At 45.5% G+C, this 12,351-nt stretch overlaps 1 long non-coding RNA gene across 3 annotated transcripts in view; it reads left to right on the forward strand.

The window, feature by feature from the left end:
• The first annotated feature begins 2,006 nt into the window (after positions 1 to 2,006).
• Positions 2,007 to 12,351, forward strand: part of LOC135242861 (uncharacterized) — a 78,254-nt gene continuing 67,909 nt past the window's right edge. The window contains exons 1-3 of one of the 3 annotated variants that reach the window (XR_010326488.1): positions 2,010 to 2,741; positions 3,065 to 3,141; positions 4,235 to 6,971. This is a non-coding gene — a long non-coding RNA (uncharacterized LOC135242861). Of the gene's footprint in view, positions 2,742 to 3,064; positions 3,192 to 4,234; positions 6,972 to 12,351 lie in introns of those variants that run through there. The other 2 variants (XR_010326487.1, XR_010326489.1) reach the window with 2 other exon arrangements.

Raw genomic sequence — 12,351 nt, forward strand, 5'->3', positions numbered from 1 at the left:
GGTATGTTATGTTACTTTTTAAAATACTTTCTTTCTTCTCTCCCAATAATAGATTTATCATCACTTTTGCTGCAACCTCCCCCACCTATCCTCAGAGGCATTCAATGGCAATAGCCACTTTTTAGGTTGTTCTGGATAATATTGTTTGCCAACTGATTGAAATATAAATGCAATATAATTTCTGTGCATAGTTGGCTGAGGTTGGCTATTCTTTAACTTTTGGCACCATCTAGTGCCAGGAAAATTTCACTGCAAGTAAAACCGTGGTCATGAACAAACTAGCCTTTTGTTACGGTAATGATAATGTCATAAGGCCAATATTACATTTCAAATTCTTTTTTTTTTTTTTTTAAAGGAGAGCCCACCCTCATGCATTTTTTTCCACTTTATCCAGATGGCGGGAAAGCAGAGGGGGCTGCAGACAGGGACGGGATCACAGTACAGCAGGAGCCATGGCGGGGAACCGAACCTCCCACTGAACGGCGAGATTCGTACCGGCTGAGCGCGGTCTGCCCTACATACCGCGCCACACGGCCTCCCCCACACTGTATCTTTCCATTCAGTTTGAACGATGCATAGTAAAACAACTGCTACGCGCAAAAAAAAAAAAAAGGAACATGTCACGTGGTTCGTACGATTGGCGCATAAAACACGATCCTCCGCAAGATGCGTTTCACAAGGCCGTAGGGGATTTGCTGTGCGGCGGGTACTGCTCAGTGTGCTTCCACACTGTGTGTATCCATGATACTGTTACCGTCTCTCCCAATCTCCCCACAAATGCAGGATCATAGTAAGAAACAGGGCATTAACATCAACTGCTGGTGAAACACAGTCGCAGTGAAGACATCAGAAAAACCAGAAGCTTCACTGCACCCAACCACTACTCCCCTAAATTGAACCACCTTTCAGTCCCCTAACAAAAAATTGCTAGCTCACATAACACCACCTTATCTTACCAGGGTTTGCAAGCAGGAAATAAGTTCAGCTAAACACACTTTTGCAAGTCATTTTTTCCATACTCACTTGTGAGAGAAAATACATACAATCAGTAGAAAGCTTGTTTCTGTATTTGTCTTTATAATACATGAGCACAAGCCATTATTCCAAGAATTTACTATTTATTAAATGTGTGTGTGTGTGTGTGTGTATCATTTCAAACATCATTTATAAGAGTCATGTTTCTCAAGCATAATCATAATGCGTCAGGTTGGCATCAGATTAGAACAAACATGATTTTATATTTGTTGTGTCCCACCCATGCATAAAGTATGACGAAGTAGAATTTTAATTCCACCTGATCCCCTCCTGAAACCATCCTCTTAAGGCTGGTCTTAGTGAGATAATTCTACTGTAAAGTGCCTCCTGGTGTGTCTCAGAGGTGATTAGGGTAGGATTGATCATGCTCCTAATGAGAGGACCCAGTGCACCCTGGGATTTCTTTAATCCACAGAGAAGTAATTATTCCCTCTATCCTGAGATCACTGATGACCAGTCATTACTTTTTGATTCACATACATCTAATTAATCAACAGACATTGGCTGTCCTTTTGTTTGTCAGTTTTTACCATATATAGACATGATGGGAAAGGCGGCCATTTTGAGTTATGAGTACTGTTCATGTCACTCACACAATACCATTTCCACACCCACAACAAATACAAATATAATGGTGATTTCTGCTAAATACCTTTTCACAATACACTAAAAAGCCTACTCGTAGAGACAAAAAAGGATGCTCTCCAACCTAAATTTCTGAAACGCCCATAGTAGTCGCCCCTTCACCAACTCCAACAAAAACTGATTGATATGGAACAATCAGTCTATGTCATTTTATAAGATATTTTTATTGCCCTCACAGCATATAAATTACTAGTGAGCAATTAACGTAAGATAAAAAAATCATTATTTGGCCCGAAAGGAAAAAGGCATCGAATCAAACTCAAATCCAAATCCACGCATGCTCCGGTTACAATCCATTTTGCGCGCGCGCTGAAACAATTAATCGGACCTAGATTCAATCAACGCTTGTAAACGTTGCCTCAAGATTAAATGCAATAGTTTTTTTTTCTCTCCATTTCGTAAAAAAACGAACTCAACAATATCTTTTTTTTGTTGAAAAACAAAAAAACCAACACATGTATTTATGTGTATCTATTACTCCTCAATGTTAAGGACTAATTTTGAGTGAATCCATGTTAGAATCCTTTGGTGACTGAGCGGTACACGGCGTATCACCTGGTGTATTTATGACTTTCAGCTGCACCTGCGCGTGAAACTGCTTCGTGACCTTTTGTTTTGGTTTTGGCTTAAGCCTGGAGGGCTGCTTTGCTAGCTGATCACGACCAGTAATGTGCCTATTTCAGTGTGCGCGTTTGATTTGTTAAAGAGCTTTATGTCGTGTTATCGTGCTCTGCTTCAGTTGCTGCACTTCCATTTGAGCGAAATTATGTAACTTTAGAGGGTGCAGACGGCTAAATTTGTGCGATGTGCCTAATGCAATTGTGGCCACTAAAATTAAAGGGGTACGACTGCACAGAACACGGCAGATGTTGCGCCGAAAGTAGACACGTGCATTAGCGCAAATGGAAACTGCGTAGGAAGCGTGGCTCCATTGAATTACCAGTCATGCGATTCGCTCATTACCGATGCAACAAGCGTGGCTCATTTCACGTGATGCATCAAAGTGAAATTTGTAAAAAAATATTTCTTGGCGTCTGTATGAAGGGCTGCTGCGCACCAAGGTAAATTTGCTACAGTATTCTAATGGGAACATAGCTATTATTAGCTGTGGGATTTGATTAGAGAGTTTTACTCCGGGAATTTCTGCTTAACAATAGTATGTGCTTTTGGAAGAAGGTTGTGTGAGGGATGGTTTTGGGTTCAGGGCGGGTGTCCATATTACAACCCCCCCCCCCTTCCCCCCTCCCCCCAACCACGACATCATTACCCAGCCTTTCTCTGTGTTTGTGTTTCCAAGACAGATGGTTGATGCGACTTGCTTTCGTTATGTACCGGGCTGCAGAAATACGGCAATCAATGTTGTTCCTCCTCTCTCTTTAAACAGTTCTCCCGCTGTTCCCCCACACCTCCAGCTCCCAGTAGATGACTGCGCGAAGGGCGTGCCCGCTCTCCGTGGTCTAGGTAAGCGTGTCTGACCTGGAGTAGCGGAGCTATTCCTGTAACTGCTTACGGTAAGAGACACTAAGGCCTGACTTATCGACATCTTTGAGACACGACGCTGTCCTTTGGGAACTGGGCGCAATTCCGGTCCTAAAATAACCGAACAAGGAGCCTGACTTGCTCAATTTAGCGCGTTTTGCGGCTGTTTGCATCAGGACCAGTCCAAGATGCGGCAGTGACACACATACCCATGCTAAAAATAGACACGTACACACCCCACCCCTCCGCCCACACGGCATGTGGTCTGTGTTCGTATTGTAACATTACTGGCACATGCTTCAAGCCTTTTATATGAGAAAATGCCGTCGTCTAGACACATCACCAACACCCGCAGAGACGGATCCCGTTTCTTATTCTTTTGTCACTGTTTGTCTTTTCTGTTCGTTCAGACGGGAATAGCAAATTCGATGTGGCCGATTCCTTTTTATTTTATCATACAGTACCACCTGCAATGTCCCAACCCAATTCAATAGTTTTTTAAATTTTTTTTCAATCTTTCGTATTCAGATTCTATTAATGAAGTCTAGAACAGTAAAACCATACAAGTGCACCAGGGAACGAAATCCAATTTTGTGCTCTACTTTGCTCGAAACATTCAATTCCTCACTTAAACCAGCAGGGGGCAGGCTTACTGTGTGAATCGACTAGCTGTCTCCTCCAATTCAAGTTCCCAGAGACTGCAGAGCCAGCTGTTGCTTACCAAGCTATATTTTAATCAGTATGTGCAATCCATTATAAATGACCTATGGACATGCCTGTGCCATGGGATGAGTACCATTGCCCTTGGGATGAGTAAGTTTAGCATCGGAGTGCTAAAGGGGCCCTTCCATTATTGCCCCCCCCCCCCCCGCCCCCCCCCCATCATCATCTGTCGTCATCAATTGATCATTAGCCGATACCAGACAGGAACCAGGGTCCGATTATGTGGTTGTACATCCCGTCTGTTCCCCAGAAGGGTTGCTGACGGATTTGGGTAGAGGTATGGTACCCTGGCACCGAACAGCTGGAGCTGGTCAGTGGCCCATGAGAGTCCACCTTTTTTTTTTTTTCACAGGGAGCCAGGGTTTCCAAGAACTCGGATGATAGTCCTCCTCCGCCTTGCCCCGCTCTGTGATAGGCAGCTTGGTGCTGCATTGGCCAATAGTGGGCAGTGTAGAGCGCAATGGTTTGACTGGTGAGCCTGTATGCCAGGCTGGAAGATTTAAACAGAGGTTAGATACTGCTGTTGTGACATTGTTTTCAGGCACGTTTTCTGTGTGTATCAATCTGTTTTAACCATTGAAATGTATTGGAAATGTAAGCTCCGCTAGTTAACAACGGTGCCTGCTAAGCAAGTGGGCGAATAATTTCATATGTAAAATAACGAAGAGGAATTCTGCATCGGCTGCTGGAAATGAAGAGCGTGGGGGATCGTGTTATTGTGTGTCCTGAGAACAGTACACAACCTCTCTAAAAACCTCTTTTTTTTTTACACGAGCAGAGAGGAGCTTCTCTAGGAGTGCCAAGTATTTACTCTCTCTCTCTCTCTCTCTCTCCCTCTCTCTCCCTCTCCCTCTCCCTCTCCCTCTCCCTCTCTCTCTCTCTCTCTCCTCTCTCTCTTCTCTCTCTCTCTCTCTCTCTCTCTCTCTCTCTCTCTCTCTCTCTCTCTCTCTCTCTCTCTCTCTCTCTCTCTCTCTCTCTCTCTCTCTCTCTCTCTCTCCGTGTTTGTATTTGCTCGCATCCTTGCGTGGTGCAGTTGATTTTGTTCTATGCGTGTAAGGATGAGCGAGCTGGACATCTGTTTCTGAAGGGCCATTTGACAAGCCAGCCTGCTGGCCTATCGAGGAGTGTCATTAAAGGACCCCCCCCCCCCATTCAATGGCTGTTGCGAAGTACTGTGGGGGGCACAGACAGGCTTCTTCAGTGGCGTTAGGTAACCGCAGCACCTGGCCCATTAGATAAAGCCAGGGCCGCTCTCACTGCTCTTAGCTTCTGAGGCCTGTCAGCGGAGGGGGTGTCCGTCTGTCTGTCCGCTCGTCTTAACGCTGTGTGCCACGACGCACCCGTCTGTTTCACTTACCTGTCTCCCACCCCCCCCCCCCCCCCCTTTGCAGCAGACCGCCTTCTTAACTCAGGATCTGTCTATTGACTCTCCTGCCTAAAAAAAACCCCCACAAAACTCACATTACATTACATTTATTTAGCGGACGCTTTTATCCAATAGCGATGTACAAAAGTGCAGCTCACCTGCCGTCGTACTTTTACAAGACCTGTGATTACGCTGTATGCCCGTATCAGAACGGCGTACCAGTGCCTGTTCTGAGGGCAGGTGTGAGAGCAGGTGTGAGGGCTGTGTGAGGGCTGTGTGAGGGCAGGTGTGAGGGCTGTGTGAGGGCAGGTGTGAGGGCAGGTGTGAGGGCTGTGTGAGGGCTGTGTGAGGGCAGGTGTGAGGGCTGTGTGGTGACTGGCGATAGATTTCTACGCCAGTGTTCATAAAGCCCACCAGCAGCGTAAGAAACCCCCTGCTGGACATTTGCACTGTGGCAAAGCTGAGTGTCTTAAACTGGGATAAGTGTGGTGGTCGACTGGCAAAATAAATAAAAACGTGTCTTTGCTATTTAAACCAGTTAAAATAACGTTCCTGCGATGCTCTTAACAAGAGGGCAGAAACCGCGACTTGCCTCTGTGTGAGCAGTGATTCATTAGAGACTGCTGTAGTGGTCTAAACTCCAAAGGTGTATTAAAAAAAGGTGTTTTTTTTACCCACAATGCCTCTGGAACAAAACTAAGCCCCATAAAACACTTTAGCCAGTATTTCCATGGAGAAGTCAGAGCTTGGTGTGTAGAGTATGTGTATGCACTCTGGGAGGTGTGTTTCACTGTGCACTGCTCTGTTTGTTTGTGCCGGGGAGGGGCTAACCCTCTCATAAATGTGATTGGCCCCCTCCTCGCGAATCAGCCCCAGAGTGGCAGCCCTGTTACCTACCTCTCCTAGCCAACGGCCAATACTGAGTCTCCATAACACACACACACACACACACACACACACACACACACACACACACACACACAGGTGTTTGATTTTCCTCTGAAGCACACAACCACATGCTTTCTATGTTGATGTTTTTCACTGGTGTGTACACACACGCATGCACACATTTCACTGATTGACAGATAATTACACCAGAAATCAATAAAAGCTGTCTGTTTCCTTTATAAGTGACATATTTGAACCTACCCAATACCCCACCCTTCACTTCACTTTTCAACTCTTTCTCTTTCTTTCTCTCACTCACTCTCTCACTCTCACTCACACTCACTCTCTCACTCACTCACTCACTCACTCACTCTCTCTGTCTCTCTCTGCCTCTCACTCACTCTCACTCTCTCTCTCTCAAGCGGTAAACGGTGATGTGACGTCTGTGTTAATGCTGCAGAAGCGGTGTCTCGTCTCTCTTGTCTTGTTTGCCCAGAGCAGTGGCTTCTGAGCGCGCTCAGAGCCCGCAGAGAGCCCCGCCTGGTTACGCTCATTTCCTCCCTTTCACCACGTTCACATTGGCAAAAAAAAACAAAAAAACAAAACAAAAAAGGTAATCATTGCATGGGGAGGCCAGTGTTTGTGTTTCCACACAGCCATACCCACTCTGTGTCCAATAAAAACGCAGAGTAACCTGTATAAACAAATAACCTCTTTCCACGGCCCTCTCCAGTGACGAGCCGGCTATGAAATGCTATCTGGTAAACTTAAATGGTCTTCCACACACAAGTCCCCTCCCACAAAAAAAATGTATGTTTTTCAGTTTCCCCACACCTACGGCTCCTCCTGTCCTGTTGAAACATTGCGAGGGGAATGTTTACACTTGCAATGGGGGGGCTGGGGGGGCTGGGGGGGGGCATAAGACATAAGGCTGTGTTGTGACTGGAGTGGGCTCCCCCCCAGGTGCTGGAACATTCTGAGAGTTGGGCCTGTTTGAGAAGTTTGTGACATCATCACGTGCGATACGTTCTGAGCACAGCTGACTGAGAGGGGAGGTAGGGCTATTGCACGGGGCAGACAGTGGCGGACAAGCGTCAGGATTAATCGGATGAATCATTTTGCCTTGACGTTTCAATATGGCGGAACAGAAATGCAGTTGTTGTCCGGTTGCTCAATTTAATTTCTCAAGGAAGGATTTTGATCAGGGATCGATGGGCGTGTGCGATACGCTTTTAACCTTCCTGTTTTGTCTGAGCAGGCGAGGCGTGCATGTGTAGCGGGGGTGGTTTCGTTTCAGTCAGAAGCCCAAACAACACTCGAGCGTGTCCATGAACCAATTATTTACAGAAGTTGGGTCCAAAAAAAAAAAAAAAAAAAAATTCCCGTAAAGCAAAAACTAATAATAAAAAAAAGCGGGCGTAGTTCCGTGCCGCATCGAGGTTTATTTTGATAACATTGTAGTAGTCTCAATTGAATTCGCATGTATTTCTCGAGGGGAGATGCCACGCCTTTTGATAAATAACAGGAAATGGTCATCAGAACGACCGACTGCCTCAGTCACTGTTTACACCCCAGTCTCTGTTTACACCCGACAGTGGTGTTGATAATGTAGAACGAGGGCCAGACAGCTCGATGGGTAAATAGCACGTCCCCAGTCTGAATCCCAGGCGTGGACGAGGCTAATGTACCATTCATAATAACAACAATCAGTCCATAATCCTCAGTTTCTTCTGCTGAAACATCAGCTGTGTACCTGCTCCATGTGCAGAACAGAGGAGGTGCAGTTCAAACAGTGATAAAAGGATACAGGCCAGCCTTTCCTTGTGAGAGAACAAGAAAACAAACTTCCTACATTTTATTGGTTTATTTGAAAGGGGGCTTTATTTGAATGATGTCAATACAACAGTGGCATCCAGTGTTCTGTACGTGTGTATATAGCCAAAACAAAAAGATTGAAATAGGAACCAGTATGAAGTAATATGCATATGTTTGTGTGTGCACGTGCATTCGTAGGCTTGCGTGCGTGTGCACGTGTGTGTGTGTGTTTCTAGGTGTGTGTGTGTGTGTGTGCGCCTACATTTCTAGGTCTGCGTGCATGCGTGCGAGCATGTGTGTGTGCACGCATTAGTAGGTGTGTGTGTGTGCGCATGTGTGTGTGTGTGTGCGCATGTGTGTGTGTGTGTCTGGAAAACAGTCGCCCTGCCGGTGCGAGGGCCTGGATTGCAGGGGGTGAACTCATTAACCCGGGGGCAGGTGAGCAGGTAATGGATCAGCTGATTTGATGAGGGGACCGTGACAGAGAGCGCCCCGCCTCATTAGACCTGAAGTAGAGGACGACAGTACACAAGCATGGGAGAATGGCATTGTCTGTGGGCACAGGTGCATTATGCCAAACAGCCCACAGGATCTACAGCTGTGGGTGGCAACCTCTTATGACATCATCAAGGCATCTGCTTTGGTCACGTTCGTCAACATCGCGCCAAGAAAAGTCATGCCAGAGTTCTTGTGCTTCCTGAACTCCGACCCTGTGCTCGTGCAATCATGCTTTCACTTTGTATTTCATTTGAAAACATTACATCATAGCCAATTACATAGATCATCTGTTCACCAAAAAAAAAAATGAAATCCAGGAAGTTCATTCATGTAAATGTTAATTGTGGAATTATTTCACAAAAGAGCTTGCGTTAAATTGCATGCAAACTGGTATGAAGTGTGTTAAGAATGTCTTGTCAAGGACTTCCTTTGCAGGGCTGATTTCCATTAATCCTGAAATGAATCATTTCTACACTTCCTTCCATATTTTTAAAGCAAATTCTTCAGTATCGCTGCCGTTGGTATGGATCCATGAAAACGGGAGTCTGGAAACATGCATATGATTACTACTGCATACACAGTGCCGTGAAAAAACATTTATTCCCTTCCTGATTTCCTGTATTATTGCCTATTTGTCACACAGCAGTGTTTCAAATCTTCATGCAAAATGTTATATTAGAGAAGGGAATCTGAGTAAACACAAAACATTTTTTTAAATTAATTTTTTTTAAATGAAAAAAAAAAGAAGTTATCAAACACCCAAGTCACCCACTTGAGAAGGTAATTACCCCTTAGTTACTCAATCAGGCAATTTAACCAAATTTAATTGATGATTACATTCAGCAGTTTGCTACCAGGCTTGATTGCAGCCAGGCACGCTGAAACTCTGAACCTTACCATCAGAGTAAAGTAGTTACAACAAAGTTTTTACAAGAACACTTGGAAAAAAGTTATATATACAGTTTCAGACTGTAAAGGGTTATGAAGCCATTTACAAAGGCTCTGGGACTCCACCGAATCAGTCATTATCTCCAGAAGAAGAACACTTGGAACAGCGGTGAATCTTCCCTGGAGTGGGCCACCTGCCAAAGTTTCTCCAAGGGCGCAGCAGAAACTCATCCAGGAAGTCACAAAAGATCCCGGAAGAGACTGCAGGCCTTTCTAGCCTCAGCTGCGGTCAGCATTCATGACTCCACAATGAGAACGTGACTGGACATAAGCGGGATTCATACAAGAGTACTGGAAACTGCTACTGACGAAGAGAAGCATTTAATGCTCATCTCACATGTGCAAAAACTCTAATCCTCAAGCCTTTTGGAATAGTGTTCTACAAACCTACAAGTCAAAAGTGAAACGTTTCGGGTGACACGGGTCCCATTATGACTGGCGTAAAGCAGATACAGCATTGCACAGTGAGAACATCGTACCAGCAGTCAAACGTGGTGGTGGTAGTGTGATGGTGTGGGGATGCTTTTCTGCCTGGACGTCTTGCCATTATCGAAGGAGCCATGAATTCTGCTCTGTACCAGAAACTTCTCAAGGAGAATGTCCGGTCATCTGTCCGCGAGCTGAAACCTGAAGCGAAGTAACTGGATTATGCAGCGCGACAGCGATCCAGATCACAAAAGCAAGTCCACGTTTGAGTGGCTGAAAAGGAACAAAACGAAGGTTTTGGGGTGGCCTAATCACAAAATCACAGAGATGCTGTGCCTGGATCTGAAGACAGCAAGTCGTGCTCAGAAAAACAACCAATTTGTCTCAAATCAGTTCTGCAAGGAAGAGCGGGCTAAAATTCCTCCACCACAGTGTGAAAGACTGATATCACATTATAGAAAGTGTTTGGTTGCAGTTATTGTGGTTAGAGTTGATGCAAACTGTTATTCAGCTTATGGGGACAATTATTTTTTTTCACATGGGTGATATGGTTTGATAACCTTCTTTGTTTCCCTTTGTCTAATATTACATTTTTTTCTGAAGATCTGAAAACTTTAATGTGACAAATATGCAATAATCAAGGAAATCCGGAAGGGGGCAAATCATTTTTCATGACACTAATTACAATCAACCCTCATTTAACAGATCAGAACTAAATGAGCTCTAAGTACATCTATGCACAAATAGGGACTCTCCATTACTGATGTGTTTGGTTGTGTAATTCCCATTCACATTTATATAATTCTTAATACTTAATTTGTGCTTTTGCAGCTCAAACTACTCCATGCTGAATGAGATATTAAAAAAAAAAAAAAAAAAAAACGGTCATGGATTTGAATCCAGCTGTGGCGTAACACATTTAAACATTCGTAATATTTTATATTCAGCGGGGCGTTTCATTGTTCTTGGCCAATCGTGCTGGCAACTTCCAACTCTGTTAGGATTCAGTTTAAAATGTTTTTTTTTTCTTTTTTCGGATGATCATTCTTGGTGTGTTTCCCAGTAGCAGGGGCTTTGGAGGGAAGGATGTGTTCTCGGAACCCGAAAAGACCCTTATGTAAAAATTGTTATTCAGAGCTGGTCCTGATCGTCCAGTCCCAGAAAGCTGGCCAGTATTTTTTTTATCAAGATCCTGACCAATCACTGGCCCTTTTTTAGGGTGGGTTTGGGCCAGCAGGTTTGTCCTGCCAGGGAGTGATCAGTGCTGTCCCTGAAAGGAGTCGGTCTGTCGTAATCAATGGATCTGGAAGGCACACCCTGTTGGACAAGCTTGTCTGGATGGCACGTCCTGGACTCACTCTCACGCCCACGCACGCACGCCCGCACGCACTTGTTAGGTAACCTGGACGTTAAAAAAAAAAAAAAAAAATGCAATTAGTGTAAACAAAACAGCTGTGATAAAGGGACGTAAGTTTTATGGTCAGTTGCAGCGGTCCGGATAGCTAGCGTATTATTGTTATTATGTGCAGGACCAGGCTCATCCCAGTGCCAGATGCACACAAAAGGCAAAATGATTGTCGGAACTGCTGAATGGCTGCCCTAGCTTAACATCGGCTAAGTTACGTTCTTTTACTCTCGCGGTGTGTTTTGTCTCTTGCTCACCGGGTTACAAAATACCGTTGACGCTGCCGCGGAAGAGGAGTTTCGCGCGATTTTGTACACCGCGAAACAAGGAACACAGGAACAGGGAACGCGCTTCGAAACGTTACCGCACGCGTTTTTTTTTTTTATTATTTTTTTTTTTAACGCCGAACGAAATGCATGTGTACGCACGCGGGCGCTAATGCAATTACCCCGTTCCCCGCTCCTCGTTCCGCTGTTTGTGTCCCGCTCGCGCTGTTTTGTTTCCTGTTCCTCTCCCCGCGCGGCTAATGCGCCGAGGCGTACGCCGAAGGTACGGCGGCGGGGCGGGGGGGCGGGGGGGGGCGGAGCGTGGCGGTTAAAAAAAATCTGCGGAATGCGTTGAGCGTATGCAGGAGCACGTCTCGTGCTGGCATAGTACATTTCTCATGGTGTGTTCTGTCCCCTGCCTGTTTTCCCCGTTTCGAAACGCAGCTCCTCTGGGTTTGTTTAGCTTTTTCTTTCTCCTCCTACACCCCCCCCCACCCTCTCCGCTCCCTTCGTTCACTACTTTACTATTAACTCCCGGCGCAGCGTGAAGGTTTGTGACCTGGGCTTGCCACCCTTGTGTCTGTGCTGTTGTACCCTTGAGTGGGGTATTGAACCTGAACTGCCGAAGTGAACTTATCCAGGTGCATGAACGGATCGCAGGCGGGCCTTTCTCCTTAACGAGTTAGCTCGCTCGGTCGAAAGAAAGCCTTCCGGAATGGAAGCGTCAGCCTCTCCGAGGTCGTGGCGGGGTCGGTCAGATTCACTGAGTAAGACTTTCCTGCATCATCTCCCTGTGAGCCTGGAGTGCATGCACTGTGAGGCTGTGCTTCCACCCTGACTCACTAGCCCTTCACTTA

The sequence above is a fragment of the Anguilla rostrata genome, chromosome 17 (assembly GCF_018555375.3).
Source record: "Anguilla rostrata isolate EN2019 chromosome 17, ASM1855537v3, whole genome shotgun sequence".
Lineage (NCBI taxonomy): Eukaryota > Metazoa > Chordata > Actinopteri > Anguilliformes > Anguillidae > Anguilla > Anguilla rostrata.